The following is a 7,036-nucleotide window of genomic DNA, read 5'->3' as shown; positions in this document are numbered from 1 at the left end:
AATGGAGCCATAGGAATTCAAATGCTGGAATTTTTCTGTACAAACATGACTATGAAATAACTATGATTGTTATCTCATTTATTAAAAAAAATTAATAAATACATGTTGGAAACAAGAAAACATAAAGGAAAACTAAGCAGGTGTAGAAAAAGTCCAAATAGAACTTCTACAAATGAAAAATAAAATAATTAAAATTAAAACATAGTGGAAACAACAAATAATTAGAAAATGAAATTTAAAAATCAATTCCATTTACAATAACATAAAAATTTGCCCAGAATAAATTTAACAAATGTTATGAAAGACTTCTACCAATGAAAACTACAAAGCATTGTTGAGAGAAATTAAAGACCTGAATAGATGAAGAAATATAGCATGTTCAAGGATTAGAATAATCAATATTATAAAGTTTTTCCCAAAATTAACTTATAAAGTCAATGCAATTCCAATAAAAATTCTAGCAGACATTCTTGTAGACGATAACAAACTATTAGTAAAATTTGCGTGGAACTGCAAAGGTTTTAGAATAGGCAAAACAATATTAAAGAACAAAGTTAGAAATAAACTAATGAATATATAGAAATACTAAAAATAACTTACAAATATACAGTCAATAATTTTTGACAAAGGTACCAATAATTTTTGACAAAAGTACCAATGAAGAAAGTAAGGTTCAACACATCATGCTGGATAGACTTAATGTCAGTATGAAAAAAATCGAAACTTGATTCTTATCTCACATCTTATACAACAGTTAATTCAAGATAGCTTTAAGACTTAAATGTAAAAGTTAAAACTATAGAGCAATTAGAAGAACATGTAGAAGAATATCTTTGTGATTGAGGGTAGGCAAATATTTTCTAGACAGAACACAAAAGAGAACAAACTGTTAAATAAAAAATTAAGGCTACTGCTCTTTAAAAATAACATTACTAAAACAACAGTTGGAACAAAAATATTTACCATATACACATCTGGGAAGGACTCATATCCAGATTATACAGATAACTCCTATAAATAATTAATAAAAGACAAGAACAAAAGATGTGGACACTCCCAAAAGATGATGTGGAAGTGAGTGACAAACACAGATGCTCATCATTTCTTCTGAGTTGAGGAGATAGAGATCAGTGTTCAGGGGACCTGCAGCTGCTAGAATTTGCAAGGCAGAGTTCTGGAGAGGAAGGAGCTATGCAGAGTTTTGGAAATCTGCATAGGGGTCCCATAGAATACAAATCTATGCACATGTAGAGTGAAATCTCACAAGGCTGACATAGTCTTTGGAGGAAAGAAAAATTACTGAGAAGCTATCAAATAAATAATACTCAGAGCTCTGAATAGGCCAGGAATCTTTTGAGTTCTCTCCAGCCAAAGTAGAGAGAACTTGATGAATGCATACAGCATTTAACAGAGATGCCAGAAAAGTCGCACATTATAAGTGAGGTAAAATTAGTCTTAGAATAATGGCTACTTTGGACTTGTCCTAAAGGAGTTTAAAAATAAGACTCAAAAGGATCAAACTAATCTGAAATATGTAACTCACTGCCAGAAAAAAGTTTAAGACTCTTTAAAAGAATACAACAAATTAAGCATTCCATAGTCTAAAATTTACAATGTCTAGAATCCAATTAAAAAAAAAAAAAGTACTAGGCATAAGACGAAGCAGGAAAATGTGAGTCCAAAATATCAGTAAATGGAAACAGACCCAGAAATGACAAAGATGATGAAATTATCTGACAAGTACATTAAAATGGCTATTATAAATATACTTTGTGTACTTAGGGATGTAAAGAAAAATGTGGACATAATGAGAGCAGAGATAGAAAAAGTTTTAAAGAACCAAATGTAACTTCCAGAGATTAAAAATAAATAAATAAATAAATAATAAATAAATAAATAGATAGATAGATAGATAGATAGATAGATAAATAAATAAATAAAAGCGGCCAGATATGGAGCAACAGGTACCCTCATTCATTTCTGGTGAGAATGCAAATGATGCAGCGACTTTGGAAGATAGTTTGGTAGCTTTTTACAAAACGAAACATACTCTTATTAGATGATCCAGCAAACGTGCTCTTTGGTACTTACCCAAATAAGTTGAAAACTTATGTCCATACAAAAACCTGCACATGAATATTTATAGCAGTTTTATTCATAATTGCCAAAACTTGAAAGAAACCAAGATGTCTTTTAGTCAGTGAATGGACAGATAAACTGTAGTAAATCTATACAATGGAATATTACTCAATGCTAAAAAGAAGCAAACTATCAAGTAATAAAAAGACATAGAGGAAACTTAAATACATATTACTAAGTGAAAGAAGCCAGTCTTACAGTATGATTCTGACTATATGACATCTGGCAAAGGCAAAAATATGGAGACAGTAAAAAACCAGTGGTTGTCAAGGATTAGGGAGTGGGAGGGATGAGTAGGCTGAGCACAGAAATTTTTAGGGCAGTGGAACTACTCTGTACAATACTATAGTGGTAGATATATGTAATTATATATTTGTCAAATGTCATAGAATGTACAACACCAAGAGTGAATTCTAATGTAATCTATGGACTTCGGATGATAATGATGTGTCAATATAGGTTCACCAGTTGTAACAAATGTATTATTCTGGTGGGAGGTATTGATATAAGAGAAGCTGTGTGTGAGTGGGGGCAGGAAGCATGCAGGAAATCTCTGTACTTTCTGCTCAATTTTGCTGTGAACCTAAAAAATAAAGACTTGTATTTATTTTTTATAATTTTAAATTATTATATATAATTTTTATTTATATATACATATTTTATTTCTAAAAAAATAAAGTATATTAAAAAGTAGAGAGAAAAGACAGATTACCTACAAGGGAAAAACAGACTAATATCTGATTTCACATACACAACAACGGAAGCTAGAGACAGTGGAATGACATCTTCAATATTTGAGAGAAAACAATTATCAATCCAGAATTCTAAATCCAGTGAAAATGCTGTCCCAAAATAAGGATTAAACATAAAAACTCAGATTGTTTTCCACTAGTTAACTCTCATTAAAGGGATTTGAAAGGGTATATACTTTTCAGGCAGAATAAAATTCATTTGAGATAGAAAGTATAGAGGTAAAAAGAAGTGAAAATTAGCAGAAATTGTAAAAATTGTTTGCAAAAATGGCCACACTTACTAACTCTCTTGGTCTCCATGCCTCTTTGAGATGTGATTTTGTCAAGAGATGCAGTCTGTTTCCATACCCTTTGAATTTGGCCTTGGCCCAATTTATGCCTAAACCAATAGGATGTGGCAGAAATGATGTTGTATCCTTTGTAAACTTCCATTTATTATCTTGGCCCCCTAAACTGTCATGTTAACAAGCCCAGGCTAGCCTGCTGGAGGATGAACAACTACAGAGAGTAGCTTCTCTGGACCATTATAGATATGTTCAGCTCCCAGTTGACCTACCACCTGACTGCAGACTCATATGTGAGCTCAGCTTAAATTTCCTTAGACTAGAAAAACTGCCCAGTCTACCCACAGTCTCATGAGAAATAATACATGGTTATTATTCTAAGCCACTAAGGTTTCAGGTGATTTATGATTCAGTTAGGAGCACCAAGAGCTAGCAATAGATAATAATGATATAAATCGATAATATCTTGTGGGTTAAAAATAAGATAGAAATAAAATGTAAAACAATATAGATAGCATATGACTAGAACTTAATTTTCTAAAGTTAAATTTTTTTTTTTCTTTTTCTCATGTAAGAACTCTAGGGGTAAGCATTTTAGAGCTGCTACAGTTGCTCGAGGAATTTATCAAGGACCCAGATTCCCTCCATTTTTCTCTCTATTCTACTTATGGCTATCATCCTACGTTCACAAGATGGCTGTTGCATCTCCAAGTACTACAATTGTGTTCCAGACAGCAAGAAGGGAAGGTGATGAGTCCATCTCTTCTTTTTGGGGAAAACAGTATCTTTCCCACAAGCTCTACTTCATTGATTTCCACTGATATTTCACTAGCTAGAACTCTGTGGCCATATCTAGGTGCAAAGAGCCTATGAAATTGAGATTTTTAGCCAGGTGAACTGCTTTCCCTAAGGAAATGAGAATTCTGTTATAAAGTGAATGTAGGAATTTATGTAGGTTAGGCAACAAGCAGCCTCTGCTCTCTGTTTGGGGGAAACATTGTAGTTAAGAGAATAATCCAAAGGAAAAGGAAATAATGTACTTGGCATAAAGATTGAGAGGTAACATTGTATGGAAAGCAAGGATCCGGAGTGGGAGTTTTCTAGTCCTGGCTCTGCAGCTGACAGACTGGGGACTGATCCTGTTTTTTCCCTTTAAATCAAGACGTTTAGAGTCAACACCTGTAAGCCTGTTTGAGAGCCTGTAGAGACTGTGAAAGGAATTGACATTTATGATTCTCCATGTGCAATAGCTTATTCGGACCTTACAACAAATATTTGAGTCAATGTCATTACCTCACTTCACATCCTGGTATGTGAAATGTCAGAGAGATCAAGTAGAGTGCACAGATCCTAGATCTAGTAAATGGCAGAGCCAGAATTCCGACTCTGGTGTGCAGGCCTCCAAAGCCAGAAGCTTCTTTCCATTGACCACACTTTCTCAAAAGGTGAAATTAGTATATGTATTTTTACTTATTGAATTTTAAGGTCACACTTTCTAAACCATGCCTATCAAAGTGTGGCCTGGTAAGGCCTGCAGCAGAATCACTAGCGGTGTTTATTACACATGCAGACCCCTGAACTTCCTCAGGTGGACTGAAGCAGATTCTCTAGGGCTGAGACTCAGGAATCTGCATTTTTGAAAGCTCTTCAGATAATTCAAAGACATTTCAAAGTTTGAAAACCATTATTTTAAGCTGATAATTTATTGTTGCATTCTAATACAGCTTATTTATAGATCGTGGCTTATGGAAATTTCCTTCTAATATTAGGAAAATAAAGTTTAGAAATAGTGTGTTTCTCCTTTTTGTTCTTCAGTTTCTTAATGAACATACTCAATTCCATGGAAAATTTTAAGAAACTGGAAGTGGAAGTTATTCTAATACTGATTAATTAAGGCTATGTAAGGCAAAGATACAGATTATCATGAACACAAATGTTGATTGGAATTATACAGAACTGGAAGGGAATGAGCAAAGGAAAATACACTAAATAAATATTTACTATGTTCCAGATACTGTCGCAGACACATTATGCACGTTATGGCGTTTAAATGGCTCAAGACATGTGATTCAATCCCTTTTATTTATAAATGGGGTAGGTACTATTATAATTTCCATTTAAGAGATGAAGAACCGTCTACAGCCATGCCACCCTGAACAAGCCCGATTCTGTCTGATCTTGGAAGCTAAGTAGGGTCAGGCCTGGTTAGTACTTGGATGGGAGACCACCTAGGATGATCAGGTGCTGTAGGCATAAAAAAATAAAAAAAAATAAAGGGATTGTAAGCTGACAAGGTCCCTGCAATCTGTGAGGTCAACCAAGAGTTGCCTCGCCTAAAAAAAAAAAAAGATGAAGAACCTAATGATGAGAGAAGAACGGTTGTTTGTCTGAGGTAAATCACTTAGTCATTCATTCATAAATTCATTCATACAGAAAATCTCTTATGTAAAACACTGAGAATAGAGCAGCAAAAACACATTCTAGAGACTTCAGGTGTCACAGATGCTGACATACCCATCAAGTCTCCATTGAAGAAACTGGAAATAAGAGCAGATTGGGACTGGAGCCTGCCAGAGCAGTTGCTACAGGCTTGGTCTATCTGCTACAGGAAACAAGAGGAGAGCTTGCTGCTGGTGGTCTCCATAAGCTCCAGAGAGCAGGCAGTCCTTGGTTTTAGCAATAGATGCATCCCTGGTTAGGTGGTTCAGTGTACACCGGGCCCTTACCTGTCTAAAGGAGAGGAGTAGGTCAGAGGTCTGGAGGGAGGGTTTAGAAGTGGAACTTAAAAGGGGAGAATTCCCAAATCTTATATTCTCTCACTAACCTAGATATTATTTCTATTTTAAAGACGAAGAAAGAAATGGAGGCTCAGAAAGGTTAACTGACTTGCTCAAGTAAGTGTCCTAGCCAGTAGGGGAATAGGACAGGTCTCAGTTCCCAGCTCCAACACCCCACCCTGCCCCTCTATAGCTCAGGAGGCAAGTCTTTACAGGCAGGTAAAAGTAATTTACAAACCGAAACAAGATGCTGGTTCTGATTCTTCCTACCAAGGTTTAACTTCAAGTTAGAATCGCATAGAAAATGAAATTTTCTCCTTAAAAGGGTTTGTGGAAAAATATTCTCTGTTCTATGTAACAGTCTCGGAGGATGTGTTTGTGTCTGAAGAGAGGGCTAGTCTGACAGGAAGAATTACAAATCTGGAGCTCATTTTGGCGTCCCAGAGAGGTGGGTGGCACATCTCGGTAAATTAGAAATTCAGAATGAAAACGTAACTGAGTTTATTTGGGTTTCTAGTGACACCTCAGAATTATTGTTCAGAGTCATTACTCAAAGTAATGATTGCTCTCCCTCCGCCCAGGGAGTGCGGCATGCTAAGAGAATCTTCCTATTTAGGGGGTAAAGGTGGGGGCCTTCCCTTTCCCACCTGGATCAGGACAGGAAGAGGTGAGAGAGAAGGAGTGTGGTTTGGAGTCCCGTTCTGGATCTGCTCTGAGTTCTGGAGGGAGGCGGGAGGCTATTCAGGGATGTGTCTGAGCTCAGGATATGAAGTCTGAGGCTGGGATCTGAGGCCCGGATTTGGAGACTTTCCAGGTCTGGAATTTGGGGCGGAGAGGGGGGATGCCTAGGTTGGAGATAGATGCTGACAGTGGGAGGAAACAGAAGACTGGCGTATAAAGAGTACCGAGGAAGGATCTGGGGTGGGGGGCGGGGGGGATGTTGAAAGTTGAGAAGCGGATCTGGGGAGGGGAAGTTGAAGCCTGACAATACTGCGGATGTGGGTGAATTTGTTGGGGATTGGTGGTACAGAGCTGTGACCGAGGGTCGGGGTGGGGTTGAGGTCAGCATCAGATCTTAGGTGCC

The 7,036-nt window shown here is 36.6% G+C and overlaps 1 pseudogene; it reads left to right on the top strand.

The window, feature by feature from the left end:
• Positions 1-5,309: 5,309 nt before the first annotated feature.
• On the top strand, positions 5,310-5,428 carry LOC112479478 (annotated as a pseudogene).
• Positions 5,429-7,036: the final 1,608 nt, after the last annotated feature.

Source organism: Pteropus alecto, unplaced genomic scaffold (genome assembly GCF_000325575.1).
Source record: "Pteropus alecto unplaced genomic scaffold, ASM32557v1 scaffold114, whole genome shotgun sequence".
Lineage (NCBI taxonomy): Eukaryota > Metazoa > Chordata > Mammalia > Chiroptera > Pteropodidae > Pteropus > Pteropus alecto.
This window is presented reverse-complemented; position numbering and strand designations above follow the sequence as displayed.